At 36.3% G+C, this 15383-nt stretch overlaps 1 protein-coding gene across 5 annotated transcripts in view; it reads left to right on the top strand.

Annotated features, from left to right (window-relative positions):
• Window positions 1-15383, top strand: part of LOC106091387 (uncharacterized) — a 509131-nt gene that overhangs the window by 286542 nt on the left and 207206 nt on the right. For all 5 annotated transcript variants that reach the window (XM_059363454.1, XM_059363453.1, XM_059363451.1 and 2 more), the window contains exon 4: window positions 632-708. The gene's annotated coding sequence lies outside the window, so the exon portion shown is untranslated. The remainder of the gene's footprint in view (window positions 1-631; window positions 709-15383) is intronic.

The raw sequence follows: 15383 nt of genomic DNA, 5'->3' as shown, positions 1-15383 counted from the left end.
TTGGTGTTCTTGCGACATCACATATGGCCAATTGAACGGACATTGTGGCCGATTGGTCGATGTGGACAAGTGTATAAATGCTTAAGTGTCTGTGTGTGTGTGTGTGTGTGTGTCCGTGCGTTAGTTTGCAATTGAATGAAAGTCCACAAAACCCACACAGGCACAAACACACACAAACGGCCATGCTCAGCCACATTTATACAAATTAAATAGTGCTGTTTTAAATAAATTGCTCCATAATTGGATTACCAATATTGTTTTATTGTTTGCCGTTTCATAAGTAAAACACAAATGTCATCTCTATGTCCGCCCACAGCGCATTAGTCCAGTCCAATGGCCAATGGCTATGACTATGGCAGGACATATGATGTGGGCAGCAACCATAATCAGTCGTAAATAACCAAACATGCGTTATATATCACCGCATAATTGTACAGCGCATCCATATCATTTGGAACATATGCATCGCCGCCATGGTCAGTGCCATTTCCATTGTCATATTCTGTAAGCTGTTGGGACAGACACTCTACCATTTTATTTGTTATTCTATGGCAATTTGCAGTTTACATAATTTATTAGGAAATATTGCTTTTGTTATTTTGTTTTTTTTTTTTTTTTTGTTTTATTATAGCACCAATTTTCCGCTGTCTATGTTTTATTGGCGACATTGTTGTGGGCATCAAATGATTGTTTATATGGGTGAATGTGGTGAGTGTGAACACTGATTTCAACCGGACCAATTAAAAATTTGAAACAAAACTTTGCAGGAAATCGGTACTTTAAACCTGCTTAAGAAATATGGTCATAAATTTATTTTCTATGGTCAATTTTCTTAAAACTTTGTTAATTTTTTTTTTTGGAAAAATTTTTCATAATATTTTTAATGAGAAATTTTTGATTTTGTTGTGGAAAAATTTGTCCAAAACTAATTTTTATAGAAAACTAGCAGACCCGGGACCGCTCCGCTGCGCCTTCTTTTACTTTCTGTGGAACAAAAGTTTCCTTGGAATATTTATTTTCGAATATCTTTCCTTGGAATATTTATTTTCGAAGATCTTTTAGTGAAATGCCATGCTAACTTGACTAAGAGTTTAACAATATAAGTGCCTTGATCTGAATCCCATGTGACCTTTATTGGTCTACAAATTTAAGTTTGGATGTAAGGTGTACTTCATTCTTAAAATACTTCAGTTCAGCCCGATATTCTCATGATGTCTGATTTAGTGGTGTTTTCGGGGAAGAGGTGGTCCCCCAGATGCTTGGCCCTGAAAAAATATCAGCATCGTGCTCTTCTCTCAAATACCATTTATTTAAACCCCATATGGCCATTGGTTTTAAAGGGAGTTTACACGATGAGGCGTCCCCCCAAACACATGGCCCCAAAGTAGGTTATCAAATTCGTTTTCTAATCTCAAATACCTATCATTTGAGCCACATATTGGCATGGTCGAAACATTTTTACCCTTTGGGTGTGTTTTGGGAAAGGGGTGGTGCCCTAAATACATGGTCCTACATTTGCATATCAAATTCGTATTCTACTCCCACATACCTTTATTTAAACCCCATATTGCGATGGTAAGTAAAAAATTGCTGTTTGTGGGGTATTTTGGGAAAGTGGTAGACCCCCAGAAAATTGGTTCAGAAAATGGGTATCAATTCATGTTCTACCCCCCAATACCTTCCATTTAAGCCCCACATTGTCGTGGTTGGTAAATATGCCCGATTAAGGGGTGTTTTGGGGAGTGGGGTGGTCCCCCAAACGCTAAGCCCTGAAAATATATCAGCAACGGGCTCTATTCTCATATATCTATATAGCAGTTATTTGAACCCCACATTGCCATTGGCCTCAAAATTGGATATCAAATTCGTTTTCAAATGTCATTTAAACTCCTTATTGCAAAAGTCAGCAAATATGTCCGGTTTGGGGTATTGGCCCTATAAACTATAAATATTTAGTTCCACTCTCTTTACGACCCAAATTGTCTTTGTGAGCAAATATGTCCTATTTAGGGGTTGTTATGGTGGTGGGACGTCCGCTAGACAGTTGGCGCCTAATGTTGATATCAGATACGTGGTCGACTCCCACATATTTATTAATTTGAGCCCGATATTTCCATAGTCGGCAAACATTACCGGCTTGGGGGTGTTTTGGGGGATGGGCGGCCACTCAGTGAGTTGGCCTTGAAAATACGTATCGGGTTCGTGTTCCACTTTGAAAACCCTCTTATTTGAGCCTCATATTGCAAAAGTCAGCAAATACTTACTATTTGGGTGATGTTGTGGGGGTGGGGTGGCCCCATAGACACTTTTCCCAATTATTGAGATCAGATTCGTGCTTTACTCCCAAAGACCTTTCATTTGAGCCCCATATTGCTATTGTCGTAAATTTGTCTTCTTTGAGGGATGTTTTTGGGGAGAGGCGGCCCCCCAAACCCTTGGTCCCATATTTGGATATTAGATTCGTATTCCACATTCAAATACCTTATATTTAAGCCCCATATTCCCATGGTCAGTAAATAAGTCCTGTTTGAGGGTGTTTTGGGAAAGGGGTGGACCCCCTGAAACGTGGTCCCACATTTGGATATCAGATTCGTATTCTACTCGCAAAAACCTTTCATTTGAGTCCCATATTGCCATGGTCGGTAAATATGTCCGATTTAGGGGTGTTTTGCGAGTGGGGTGGCCCGCCTAGCACTTGGTCCGACAATTGGATATCAGACACGTTTTCTCATCCTATGTACCTTTCATTTGAGTCCCATATTGCTATAGTCGTAAATTTGTCCCCTTTGGGGGATGTTTTTGGTGAGAGGCGGTCCCCCAAACACTTGGTCCCATATTTGAATATCAGATCCGTATTCTACATTTGATTCCCATATTGCCATGGTTGGTAAATATGTCCGATGTAGGGGTGTTTTGGGGGTTGGGGTGGTCCCTCTAACACTTGGTCCTACAATTGTATATCAGATACTTTTTGTAATCTTAAATACCTTTCATTTGAGTCCCATATTGTCGTGATTGGTGTATATATATATTTGGTAGGTGTTGGGGTGGGGCGCTCCCCCTAGGTACCCCATCCGAAATTTGGATACCAAATTTTTGTTTGTAGGTTACTATAAGAGAGCACCCATCTCCGAAATCTGGCGTTTCTGAAAATTAGGGTAAGGGGGAGAGTCCGCCCCCCCTTTCAGATATCAAAAAATGTAGTACCCTATTTTCACCACGGGATCATTATGCACCATCTGTGAAAATTTCAAGATAATCGGTGTAGCTGTTTCTGAGTCTATAAGGAACACACAAACATACAAACAAACAAACAAATCTACAAACAAACACAAATTGATTTTTTTTTTATATACGATTTTGTCAAAATTTCATTTCAATGGGAAATTTAGTCAAAATTTCATTTCTATGGGAAATTTTGTCAAAATTTCATTTCTATAGGAAATTTTGCAAAACTTCATTTCTATGGGAAATTTTGTCAAAATTTAATTTTTATGGTAATTTTGTCAAAATTTAATTTTTATGGGAATTTTGTCAAAATTTCATTTCTATGGGAGTTTTTGTCGAAATTTCATTTCTATGGGAAATTTGGTCAAAATTTAATTTTATGGGAATTTTGTCAAAATTTAATTTTTATGGGAATTTTGTCAAAATTTCATTTCAATGGGAAATTTTGTCAAAATTTCATTTCAATGGGAAATTTTGTAAAAATTTGATTTCTATGGGAAATTTTGTCAAAATTTCATTTCTATGGGAATCTTTGTCAACATTTCATTTCTATGGAAAATTTTGTCAAAATTTCATTTCTATGGGAAATTTTGTCAAAATTTGATTTCTATGGAAAATTTTGTCAAAATTTCATTTCAATGGGAAATTTTGTCAAAATTTGATTTCTATGGGAAATTTTGTCAAAATTTCATTTCTATGGGAATCTTTGTCAACATTTCATTTCTATGGGAAATTTTGTCAAAATTTCATTTCTATAGGAAATTTTGCAAAACTTCATTTCTATGGGAAATTTTGTCAAAATTTTATTTTTATGGGAATTTTGTCAAAATTTTATTTTTATGGGAATTTTGTCAAAATTTCATTTCTATGGGAAATTTTGTCAAAATTTGATTTCTATGGAAAATTTTGTCAAAATTTCATTTCAATGGGAAATTTTGTCAAAATTTGATTTCTAAGGGAAATTTTGTCAAAATTTCATTTCTATGGGAATCTTTGTCAACATTTCATTTCTATGGGAAATTTTGTCAAAATTTCATTTCTATGGGAAATTTTGTCAAAATTTCATTTCTATGGGAAATTTTGACATAACTTCATTTCTATGGCATATTTTGTCTAAATTTCTTTGCTATAGGAAATTTTGTCAAAATTTCATTTCTTAGGAGATTTTGTCAAGAATTTCATTTCTATAGGAGATTTTGTTAAATTTTCATTTCTATGGCAAATTTTGTCAAAGTTCTTTGCTATAGGAAATTTTGTCAAAATTTCTTTGCTATAGGAAATTTTGCCAAAATTTCTTTGCTATAGGAAATTTTGTCGAATTTTCTTTTCTATGGGAAATTTTTATCAAAATTTCACTTCTATGGGAAAATTTGTCAAATTTTCATTTCTATGGGAAATTTTGTCAGTCTTTTTTTGCTATAGGAAATTTTGTCAAAATGTCTTTGCTATAGGAAATTTTGTCAAAATTTCTTTGCTATAGGAAATTTTGTCGAAATATCTTTTCTATGGGAAATTTTATAAAAATTTCCATTTTTATGGAAAATTGTGTAAAAATTTCATTTCTATGGGAAATTTTGTCAAAATTACATTTCAATGGGAAATTTTGTCAAAATTTCATTTCTATGGGAAATTTTGCCAAAATTTCATTTCTATGGGAAATTTTGTCAAAATTTCATTTCTATGGGAAATTTTGTCAAAATTTCATTTCTATGGGAAATTTTGTCAAAATTTCATTTCTCTGGGAAATTTTGTCAAAATTTCATGTCTGTGGGAAATTTTGTCAAAATTTCATTTCTATGAGAAATTTTGTCAAAATTTCATTTCTATGGGAAATTTTGTAAAAATTTCATTTCTATGCCATATATTGTCTAAATTTCTTTGCTATAGGAAATTTTGTCAAAATTTCATTTCTTAGTAGATTTTGTCAAAAATTTCATTTCTATAGGAGATTTTGTCAAATTTTCATTTCTATGGTAAATTTTGTCTAAATTTCTTTGCTATAGGAAATTTTGTCAAAATTTCTTTGCTATAGAAATTTTGTCGAATATTCTTTTCTATGGGAAATTTTGTCAAAATTTCATTTCAATGGGAAATTTTGTCAAAATTTCATTTCAATGGGAAATTTTGTAAAAATTTGATTTCTATGGGAAATTTTGTCAAAATTTCATTTCTATGGAAAATTTTGTCAAAATTTCATTTCAATGGGAAATTTTGTCAAAATTTGATTTCTATGGGAAATTTTGTCAAAATTTCATTTCTATGGGAATCTTTGTCAACATTTCATTTCTATGGGAAATTTTGTCAAAATTTCATTTCTATGGGAAATTTTGTCAAAATTTCATTTCTATGGGAAATTTTGTCAAGATTTCATTTCTATAGGAAATTTTGTCAAAATTTCATTTCTATGGGTAATTTTGTCAAAATTTCATTTCTATGGGAAATTTTGTCAAAATTTCATTTCTATGACATATTTTGTCAAAATTTCTTTGCTATAGGAAATTTTGTCAAAATTTCATTTCTTAGGAGATTTTGTCAAAAATTTCATTTCTATGGGAAATTTTATCAACATTTCTATGGAAAATTGTGTCAAAATTTCATTTCTATGGAAAATTTTGTTTCTAGGGAAAATTTTGTTAACATTTCATTTCTATGAGAAATTTTGTAAAAATTTTCATTTCTATGGAAAATTGTGTCAAAATTTCATTTTTATGGGAAATTTTATCAAAATTTCATTTCTATGGGAAATTTTATAAAAATTTAATTTTTATGGAAAATTGTGTCAAAATTTCATTTCTGTGGGAAATTTTGGCAAAATTTCATTTTTATGGGAAATTTTGTTAAAATTTAATTTTTATGGGAAATTTTGTTTCTAGGGGAAATTTTGTTTACATTTCATTTCTATGCGAAATTTTGTCAAAATTTAATTTTTATGGGAAATTTTGTCAACATTTCTTTTCAATGGGAAATTTTGTCAAAATTTTATTTCTATGGGAAATTTTTGTCAACATTTCTGTGGGAAATTTTGTCAAATTTAATTTCTATGGGAAATTTTGTCAAATTTTTTTTTATGGGAATTTTTTTCAAAATTTCAGTTCTATGGGAAATTTTGTCAAAATTTCATCTCGATGGGAAATTTTGCTTTCAAAGAATTGTAGAGAATTTTTGTCAAGTACTTATGTAGTTGTTGGTATTTTCAATATGATTATTGTATGATGGATTCTTGGTATCCATCATTCTCTATATAGAGCACTGCCCTTTCATTCCTCCAAATGGTTTATAAATCCCTGCCATGTCACATGCCATTGCAGCACCATTACATCATGGGAAAAATTCACTGCACTATGGTACACAATTTAATTATTCAATTGAATAAATCGATGCATTTCCTTTGTTCTGGGTATTAATTAGTGAAATGTATATTTTTCAATCACCGTGACCAGAAAATTAAAAAAGAGATAAAAAAATTAAATAAAATTTAAAAAAATGCCTTTCATTGTCATGCAAAAAAAAAAAATTATTTTCACTCTGGTAATTTGGCTACAAATATAGCCGTAATTACCTTTGGGACTCGGTACCCAGCCATGCGACAAATGTGACGATTGTGACCTTGATTGGGATCATAACAGAGCAAGAGGCGAGAGTAAAAACAAGCACATCGAGATTACAACAATACCATCAACATCATCATCATCATCTATAGTCGTTGTTAACTTGCCCTCCCCTCCCCCCAACATGGCTGTTAATAAATAATTAAAAAGCAAGATGCATTATAAGGTAAATCGCTAAAAGAACAACAATTGCCTTTATTGACAAACGTCAAGTTGAACGTGATTTTGCGGTATTCAATTCGAGACTTTGGCAACTTTTGAATGATTGATATTCAGTTTAATTAAGATATCGTATTGCGTTATTGCTTCACCACGAGATGTCAACATTTAAGAATCAATTGCCAATATCATATCACTTTCATATGCAAATGGGGTAATTATCGCAGCAATCGTTGGAAAATGTAGCATCTCTTGAATATGAGAGTAGCTTAAAGGCTAATATAACATGAGAGGCAATGCAATTTTATTATTAGGTAGTTTTTCAATATCGAATATTGCGGGGTGTTCACCAGACTAAACTATTGACAAAATGGTTTACAAGTAGCAGTAATGGAGACGGGCGATATAAATGCAACAAAGCATTGAAATATAAGCCCAACGTTTTTTTTCTTCAAGTTTTTGCTAAAATGCCATTTCTATAGGACACTAGCTGGACAGGGCCCGCTCCGCTGCGCTTCTTTAACTCTCTAATATCTATTTAGAGTAGCGACACTTTGCCCTGAATGTGGATATCGTGCTACTGTAGCCTATGTCCGCCTATGACGCTGAACGCTTGCGTTCGCATCCTGGCGGAACTTCGGACAAAACTTAAAGCGGTGGTTATCCCCTTTTAATGCTGGCGACATTTGAGAGGTACCATACCATGCCTGGTCATGTAAAAAATTCTCCCCAAAGAGGTGTCGCACTGCGGCACACCGTATGGACTCGGCTATAAAAAAGGCCCCTTATCTTTGATAAACTCAACTTGATTGGAAAACACTCATCGATGTATGAAAAGTTTTCCCCTGCTTGGTTCCTGCAAAAATTTTTACTCTACTCCCAAATGCCTTTCTTTTGAGCCCCATTTTTCGGGTTTATGGGGTACTTCGGGGGTGGTCACTTGGCCATCATAGTAAATATTAGATTCGTGCTCTACTTTCAGAAATATTTCGTATGAGTCCCATAATGGCATGATCGGTAGGTAAGTTGTGTTAGAAGGTGGGGTGAACCCCCGGGTCTTTGTCCCGAAAATGAATATAAATTTCCCGAAAATCAGTAAATTTTCACCCCAAATCTAATATATAAAAATCAATTTGTGTTTGTTTGTAGATTTGTTTGTTTGTTTGTGTGTTCCTTATAGCCTCAGAAACGGCTGAATCGATTTTCTTGAAATTTTCACAGATGGTGCATAATGATATATTTATACATATTTGAAGATATCTGAAGGGGGAGCGGACCCTCCCCCTTACCCTAATTTTCAAAAACGCCAGATCTCAGAGATGGGTGATGCGATTTAAGCGAAATTTTGTGTGCTCTCATATAGTATGCTAAAAAAAAAAAAAATATGTATCCAAATTTCGTATGGGGTACCTTAGGGTGGGCGCCCCACCCTAAAACCTACCAAACATACATTTTGACCAAACACGACAATATGAGACTCAAATGAAAGGTATTTAAGAGTAGAAAACGTATCTGATATCCATTTGTCGAACCAAGTGCTAGGAGGACCACCCCAACCCCCAAAACACCCCTAAATCGGACTTATATACCGACCATAGCAACATGGGACTCAAATGAAAGGTATTTGCGAGTAAAACACGAATCTGATATCCAAATGTGGGACCTAGTGACTAGGGGTCCACCCCTTCCCAAAACATCCCCCAATTATGACTTATTTACTGACCATGGCAATATGGGCCTTACATAAAAGGTATTTGAGTGTAGAATACGAATCTGATATCCAGATGTGGGACCAAGTGTTTGAGGGGCCGCCCCGAGAAAATCCCCCAAAGAAGACAAATTTATGACCATAGCAATATGGGGCTCAAATGAAAGGTCTTTGGAAATAAAGCAAGAAAAAGTGTCTATGGGGCCACCCCACTTCCATAACACCACCCAAACAGGAGGTATTTGCTGACCATTGCAATTTGAGGCTCAAATAAGAGGGTTTTTAAAGTGGAACACGAATCCGATATATATTTTCAAAGCCAACTCCCTGAGTGGCCGCCCATCCCTCAAAACACCCCCAAAGCCGGTCATGTTTGCCGACTATGGAAATATGGGGCTCAAATTAATGGTATTAGAGGCCAACTGTCTAGCGGACGTCCTACCACCATAACAACCCCCAAATAGAACATATTTGCTCACCAAAACAATTTGGGTCTTAAAGAGAGCGGAACTAAATATTCATAGTTTTTAGGGTCAATACCCCAAACCGGATATATTTGCTGACTATTGCAATAAGGAGTTTAAATGAGATTAGAAAACAAATTTGATATCCAGTTTTGAGGGCAATGGCAATATGGGGTTCAAATAAATGATATATAGATATATGAGAATAGAGCACGTTGCTGATATATTTTCAAGGCTTAGAACTTCAGGGTCCCAAAACACCCCTAAATCGGTCATATTTACCGACCATGACAATGTGGGGCTTAAAAGAAAGGTATTGGGGGGTAGAGCAATAATTGATACCCATTTTCGGAACCAATTTTCTGGGGGTCTACCCCTTTCCCAAATTACCCCACAAACAGCAATTTTTTAGTGACCATCGCAATATGGGGCTAAATTAAAGTTATTCAGGAGTAGAATACGAATTTGATATTCAAATGTAGTACCATGTATTTACGGCATCACCCCTTTACCAAAACACCCCCAAAGGGAACAAATTTTTCGACCATGCCAATATATGGCTCAAATGAAAGGTACTTCAGATTAGAGAACAAATTCGATAACCTACTTTGGGGCCATGTGTTTGGGGGACGCCCCATCCTGTAAACTCCTCTTAAGCCAATGGCAATATGGGGTTTAAGTAAATGGTATTTGAGAGAAGAGCACTATGCTGAAATTTTTTCAGGGCTAAGTATCTGGGGGACCACCTCTCCCCCGAAAACTACACTAAATCAGACATCATGAGAATATCAGGCTGAAATGAAGCATTGTAAGAATGGAATACACCTTACATCCAAACTTAAATTCGTAGACCAATTCGTAGAATCATATGAGATTCAGATAAAGGCACTTATATTGTTAAACTTTTAGTCAAGCGATATATTGGGTTGCCCAAAAAGTAATTGCGGATTTTTCATATAGTCGGCGTTGACAAATTTTTTCACAGCTTGTAACTCTGTGATTGCATTCTTTCTTCTGTCAGTTATCAGCTGCTACTTTTAGCTTGCTTTAGAAAAAAAGTGTAAAAAAAGTATATTTGATTAAAGTTCATTCTAAGTTTTATTAAAAATGGATTTACTTTCTTTTAAAAGAAGGCGCAGCAGAGCGGGCCGGGTTCAGCTAGTATTGCAATAAAGTGCTCATTTGTTAACCGATTCTCGCGTAATTTGGCAGGAGGGATTTTCTTATGACTTTCGACATGACTGGTAAATTTCATAGAAATCGGCCCAGATTTAGAAATAGCTGTCATGCATTTCGCCCGATTTTCACTCCAAGAGCCACTGCAAACGCATTTATTGAGCAATCCTACCAACGTCCTGTACAACGATTTCCTTGACAACTACCACAATATCTGTGAAGTTTGCTCCAAATCGGTTCAGATTTAGATATAGTTTCCATATAAAAGGTGATTTTTTTGAGGTTAGGATTTTCATGCATTAGTATTTGACAGATCACGTGGGATTTCAGACATGGTGTCAAAGAGAAAGATGCTCAGTATGCTTTGACATTTCATCATGAATAGACTTACTAACGAGCAACGCTTGCAAATCATTGAATTTTATTACCAAAATCAGTGTTCGGTTCGAAATGTGTTCAAATTTTGACCAATTTTGTTCAGCGATGAGGCTCATTTCTGGTTGAATGGCTACGTAAATAAGCAAAATTGCCGCATTTGGAGTGAAGAGCAACCAGAAGCCGTTCAAGAACTGCCCATGCATCCCGAAAAATGCACTGTTTGGTGTGGTTTGTACGCTGGTGGAATCATTGGACCGTATTTTTTCAAAGATGCTGTTGGACGCAACGTTACGGTGAATGAACACATTTCGAACCGAACACTGATTTTGGTAATAAAATTCAATGATTTGCAAGCGTTGCTCGTTAGTAAGTCTATTCATGATGAAATGTCAAAGCATACTGAGCATCTTTCTCTTTGACACCATGTCTGAAATCCCACGTGATCTGTCAAATACTAATGCATGAAAATCCTAACCTCAAAAAAATCACCCTTTATATGTTGGTCAGATTTTGGGTAATTTGCAATAATGTTGCCATTTGTCAAACTTAGTTTCAACAGTTTGAACATATTTGCTAAAAATTTTAAAGGGATTGTTTGATAACCCATCTGATAACATCTGCCACGGTCTATCAAAATTGGCTCAGAATTGGATATTACTCCCACATTTTACTTATACGGTGGGTCCAGGGTATTATACAGTCCGCACCGTCCGACTTTCGCCTCTCCTTACTAATTATACCCACCACCGAATGATGGGGGTACATTCATTTTGTCATTCCGTATGCAAGACATCGAAATATACATTTCCGACAATATAAAGTATATATATTCTTGATCAGCGTAACAATCTAAGACATGTCCCTCCGTCCGTCTGTGTGTTGAAAATACGCTACAGTCTTTAAAAATAGAGATATTGAGCTGAAACTTTGCACAGATTCTTTTTTTTTATCCATAAGCAGGTTAAGTTTGAAGATGGGCTATATCGGACTATATCTTGGTATAGCCCCCATATAGTCCGATCGGCCGATTTAGGGTCTTAGGCCCATAAAAGTCACATTTATTATCCGATTTTGCTGAAACTTGCGATAGTAAGTTGTGTTAGGCCCTTCGCCATCATTCTTCAGTTTAACACAGATCGGTCCAGATTTGGATATAGCTGCCATATAGACCGATTCTCAGATTAAGGGTCTCAAGCCCATAAAAACCGCAGTCATTATCCGATTTTGCTGAAATTTGGGACAGCGAGTTGTGTTCGGCCCTTCGATATCCTTCGCCAATTTGGCCTAGATCGGTCCAGATTTGGATATAGCTGCCATATAGAACGATCCTCCGATTTAGGGTCTTAGGCCCATAAAAGCCGCATTTATTATCCGATGTCGCCGAAATTTGGGACAGTGAGTTAAATTAAGCCCCTCGACACACTTCTGTAATATGGCATAGATCGGTCCAGATTTGGATATAGCTGCCATATAGACCGGTCTCTCGGTTTTAGGTTTTGTGGCCATAAAAGGCGCATTTCTTGCCCGATGTCGCTGAAATTTGAGACAGTGAGTTGTGTTAGGCTCTTCGGCGTCTTTTTTTCTATATGGCCCAGATTGGTCCAGATTTGAATATAGCTGCCATATAGACCGATTCTCCGATTTATGGCCTCAAGCCCATAAAAGCCGCAGTTATTATCCGATTTTGCTGAAATTTGGGACAGCGAGTTGTGTTAGGCCCTTCGATATCCTTCGCCAATTTGGCCCAGATTGGTCCAGATTTAGATATAGCTGCCATATAGACCGATCCTCCGATTTAGGGTCTTAGGCCCATAAAAGCCGCAGTTATTATCCGATTTTACTAAAATTTGGGACAGCGGATTGTGTTAGGCCCTTCGACATCTTTCGCCAATTTGGCCCAGATCGGTCCAGATTTGGTTATAGCTGCCATATACACCGATCTCTCGATTTAAGGTTTTGGGCCCATAAAAGGCGCATTTATTATCCGATGTCGCCGAAATTTGGGACAGTGAGCTAAGTTAAGCCCCTTGACACACCTCTGTAATATGGCATAGATCGGTCCAGATTTGGATATAGCTGCCATATAGACCGGTCTCTCGGTTTTAGGTTTTGTGGCCATAAAAGGCGCATTTCTTGTCCGATGTTGCTGAAATTTGAGACAGTGAGTTGTGTAAGGCTCTTCGACTTCCTTCGCCAATTTGGCCCAGATCGGTCCAGATTTGGATATAGCTGCCATATAGACCGATCCTCCGATTTATGGTCTTAGGCCCATAAAAGCCACATTTATTATCCGATTTCGCTGAAATTCGGGACAGTAAGTTGTCTTAGGCCCTTCGATATATTTCTTTAATTTGCCTCTGATCGGTTCAGATTTGGATATAGCTGTCATATAGACCGATCTCTCGATTTTAGGGTTTGGGCCCATAAATGTCGCATTTATTGTCCGAGGTTGCCGAAATTTGGGACAGGGAGTTAAGTTAAGCCCCTTGAAACACTTCTACAAAATGGCCCAAATCGGTTCTGATTTGAATATAACTGCCATATAGATCGATATCTCAATTTAAAGTCTTGGCCCCATTAAAGGCGCATTTCACACAGTGACTTATGTTAGGCTTTTCGACATCCGTGTCGTTTATGATTCAGATTGGTTTATTTTTAGATATAGCTTCTGAAAAGACCAACATTTTGTTATACACAATTGAAAAAAGACTTGTTTTTTATTAAAATTTGAAAACAAAAATTTTAAGAACTTTTTTTGAAGAGAAATCTTCTCGAACAATTACCCAGCACACTTACATTCTTGGAAACTGCTTTTTTCCAAACTTTCTCATTTCATCGTAAAAAAAAACTGTAACCATGTGCTCAATTCTTCTCTCTTCATTCATTTGAATACCTTTCGTTGCATAGTCAACATGTTTGTAATTAATGTTTAAATCATTTATTAGATTTCTATCAAACAAACTGAAATGACCATTGAGGTACGTGTCTATGTGTGTAGTATGTGTGTGTGTGTCGTATGAATGATATGCTGTATGCTTTGAGTAAAGAAAATTGAAAACAAAAGTTCATCACACATTCTGAAGCATTTTTGCTGTTCTTTTTTCATTTCTCTGTTTGTGTGTGTGTCAAAATGGATGTTGCATTTGTTGAACTAGAAAATAAAATGGCAACAATAAAAAAACAACAACAAAACATTGAAAAAAAGGTTCTTTGTATGAAAGGCTTCACATACACTCCTACACATTGTTACACACTTTTTTCAACTCTCCCTCTCTCTGAGATATTTGACGTATTTTTGGGGCAAATATGCTTTCACTGCTATGGGTGGTTGAATTTTTTTTTTGTAATTTTCGTATTTTTTTTTATTTTCGTTTGGTGCCAAAGAGTTTCTTCTATGCTAACGATTTCAGGCCATTCCATTTGAAGCTTTTGGCATTTTTTGAATATTTGTAATGCTCAACCTCTTGGGGTTTTTTTTTTGTTGGAGTCGTTTTTTTTCTTCTCTGGATTGGTTGCAATTTCGAAGGAATGAATGAATGGTTGTCGTGTCGAGGCGGTGTGTTAGCATTGTGAATAATTACAAACTTTTTGTATGTTTCCTTTTACTGTGTGTGTTTTTTTTTTTTAAGTACACTGAAAATATCCAGCAAATATGTCCGGTTTGGGTGATGAGCCCTAAAAACTATGAATATCGAGCTTCACTGTTTTGTAGACCCAAATTGTCTTGGTGAGCAAAAACGTCCCACTTGGGGGATGTTATGATGGTGGGACGTCCCCTAGACAGTTGGTCCCGAATGTTGATGTCAGATTCATGGTCTACTCCCAAATACCCTTCATTTGAGCTCTATTTTTCCATAGTCGGCCAACATGACCGATTTGGGGGGTGTTTTGTGGAATGGGGCGGCCACTCAGTGACTTGGCTTTGAATATATATATCAGATTCGTGTTCTACTCTAAAATATCTCTTATTTGAGCCTCATATTGCAATGGTCAGCAAATATTTCCTATTTGGGTGATGTTATGGGCGTGGGGTGGCCCCTTAGACACTTTTCCCGAGCATTGATATCAGATTCGTGCTTTACTTCCAAAGACCTTTCATTTGAGCCCCATCTTGCTATGGTCATAAATTTGTCTTCTTTGTGGGATGTTCTTGGGGCGGCCCCTCAAACACTTGGTCCCACATCTGGATATCAGATTCGTATTCTACACTCTCATAACTTTTATTTATTTGGGGGATGAGGGATGGACCCCAGAAACTTGGTCCCTCATTTGGATATCAGATTCGTATTTTACTCGCAAATACCTTTCATTTGAGTCCCTTGTTGCCATGGTCGGTAAATATGTCCGATTTAGGGGTGTTTTGGGGGTTGGGGTGGTCCCCCTAATATTTGGTCTGACAATGGTCAGCAAATATTTCCTACTTGGGTGCTGTTATGTGGTGGCCCCATAGGCACTTTTCCCGAGCATTGATATTAGATTCGTGCTTTATTTCCAATGACCTTTCATTTGAGTCCCATATAGCTATGGTCGTAAATTTGTCTACTTTGAGGGATATTCTCTAGGATGGGCGGCTCCTCAAACACTTGGCCCCACATCTGGATATCAGATTCGTATTTTACACTCAAATACCTTTCATTTAAGCCCCATATTGCCATGGTCAAT

This window comes from Stomoxys calcitrans, chromosome 2 (genome assembly GCF_963082655.1).
Source record: "Stomoxys calcitrans chromosome 2, idStoCalc2.1, whole genome shotgun sequence".
In the NCBI taxonomy this organism is placed as follows: domain Eukaryota; kingdom Metazoa; phylum Arthropoda; class Insecta; order Diptera; family Muscidae; genus Stomoxys; species Stomoxys calcitrans.
Note: the sequence above shows the minus strand (reverse complement) of the source record. Positions and strands in the feature narration are given on the sequence as shown.